This window comes from Pteropus vampyrus, unplaced genomic scaffold (genome assembly GCF_000151845.1).
Source record: "Pteropus vampyrus isolate Shadow unplaced genomic scaffold, Pvam_2.0 Scaffold18, whole genome shotgun sequence".
Lineage (NCBI taxonomy): Eukaryota > Metazoa > Chordata > Mammalia > Chiroptera > Pteropodidae > Pteropus > Pteropus vampyrus.
Window position 1 is genome coordinate 277,776 of NW_011888799.1, and position 2,504 is coordinate 280,279.

The 2,504-nt window shown below is 34.4% G+C and overlaps 1 protein-coding gene across 1 annotated transcript in view; it reads right to left on the minus strand.

Annotated features, from left to right (window-relative positions):
• The window catches only part of PXT1 (peroxisomal, testis specific 1), a 42,703-nt gene that overhangs the window by 38,568 nt on the left and 1,631 nt on the right, over positions 1–2,504 (minus strand). The window lies entirely within an intron of this gene.

Genomic DNA, 2,504 nt, shown 5'->3' on the forward strand with positions numbered 1-2,504 from the left:
ACTTCAACATGTTCCTCTGTTCCCTGTGTTTCCTACAAATTGGCCACTGGACCTCAAGTCTAGATCAGATTTAGGTTCACTCCCTTTAGTAACATTTTAGGTGACCGTGTGGTCTTCCCTCAAGAGAAAACATAATGTGTAGTTCTCTCTCTTTTTACTATCTTTGGAGATGCTGATGCATAATGCCTATCTACTAATTCGCAAGAGGTTACAAAATTGGAATGTTCTATCATTTCTTTTTTACTTAATAGTGGAATACTTTTATGTAGATTTACTTCCCCTTATCTCTTATTTGGTTACCCAAATAATCAAACTGAACTTTTTAAGTTCATTTAGAGGAGAGATCTTGACATCGTCATCAACATAGTTCTCATGGGGTCCTCCTATGCCTTGTTTGTTGAATTTGCAGATGAGACATTCCCTATAAATGAGACTAAAAGGCACACTGAAGTTGTACGTAAAGCAGATGTATATTAATAAATATAGTAGCAAATTCCAGCCACTAAGAAACTTAACATTTTTGATTCTCTGGTTGATTATGTATTCATCCAGTTTTTATTTCCTGCTGTTCGTAATCCTTTGTGACTTTCATGAAGAGTTTGTTAACAAAGGTCAACTGATGGAAATGAAGTAAAAGGAATTCTTGTGAATCTATTTTGGGTCAATATGCAGGGTTCTGGCTTCCCTCTAGAAAGTCAGAAAATAAATAAATATTTACATCTATATTTGAGCACAATTTGGACTGCAAATGAAAGTGGTCATTCTTTCAAAAAGTCTCATTTCTATGTCTGCAGTGGTATGGAGATCATACAACTAAACCATTTAGTTTAAAAAATTGCAAATGTATTTTGAGAGAGTTCAAAAATCTCGGGATTTTTAGTTTGTCTTTATATTTACTACTGTCATATGATGTAGTATGTAGAAAGAATAGTTTCTTACATGGTAATTGATAATAGTTATTACTTTAAATAATATTTTCATTCTAAGATAGTCAACCTTAAATTAGTTGTTTGGTGTTAACAGCTAGAGGCATGTACGGTGCCTCTTGGAAATGCTCAGGAGTTCACATGGAAGCAGTTAAGTGGAACTGCCGTATCTCAGTGGATGTCGAGCAATAACTTTGGCATCAGATGATCTGAGTTCTCAGTTCATCAGCACCACTTAGTAGTTTAATGACCTTAGATACGTATGTCTTCATTTGTAAATCTGAGTGATAAAATCTATCTCCCAGAGTTGTTGAGAAATTTAAGTGTAAAATATTGAAAAAAGTGCTTTGTAATACTTTTAATAGATGTTATATTTAAAGTGATTTAAATAACAGTTAATGAGATGAATTGTATTGCCTTTTGAATTGGCCATGATGACAACTGAAAATTCCAAGTCTGCCAATTTGACATTACCTTCTAATGTCAAATGGCTTCAGATACAAACACAGGTGAGAAATTCAGGTTTTAGAGATGCACTCAAGTAGAAATAAGGTGATAAAAATAAGCATATACCCAAGCTTTCTTTTAATATACATTTCTTAGACTCTATCTCCTTGATGTCGACTCAAAAAATGATACCAGGTCTGATATGCTATTCATTCATTATATGAAATTACAGATAAAAATAGAACTATTTAGTCTTAACTATTAATTAAAAGACATAGTAATTAGCTTGATCCTCCAAACTTTGAGCCAGATTTTTGCATATTACAAACGTACAGAGGGAAATCTTTCTAGAAAGGAAGAATTTGTTTCAAGAATTGTCTTGCAGGAACATTAGAAAGGTTATTTCCTTTCTTCCTTTTGACTTGAAGGGCATAACACTGTACATTAGAGAAATGGAAATAAAGGCATTGAACAATATGTTACTTTGGTTGTAAAGTTTGGGTCCTATAACACTTACTCAAATTGTTTTTACTGTTGAACACTGTGGCAGAGACAATGCTATGGGCTCATTAAATAACTTTTCATATTCCTTTTCTCCAGGCACACAGGAAGTTATATCTTTCTGCCTTCTTAGACAGATTGAGCCTTGTGACTAGTTCAGGCCAATGAAATGGCCAGCAATGAAATGTCCAAATGTGGCAAAGAAAAGCCTTGACAGGATTCTTTGATCTAGCTCTTCTGCCATCCCCAATGTGAAACCTAGTGTTGGGTCGACAGAGCCAGAGATGGAAGCAACTGGGACTGCTGAGTCACCACATGAAGGTAAGCTGCCCTGTACAGTTACCTGCCCTTCAGGTGACTAGTGCAGCATCAAAACCTGGCCCATCCTAATTCAGAGTACTGGATGCTCTACAATCATTATAAATGAAGTGAAAAAGTAAAAATGGGGAATGAACTCTAGACTTCTAAAATCAAATTATAATGAAAAGTTATAGTTTCAATTTTTAAAATTAATGTTGTCGACTCTGAAAATGCAATTTTGCTATACGGTACAAGTAACCAGCAACCATTTACAACCTAGTGGAATGAGAGTCAAATATTTTCTCATATTCCTAACATTTCAACTCTAAT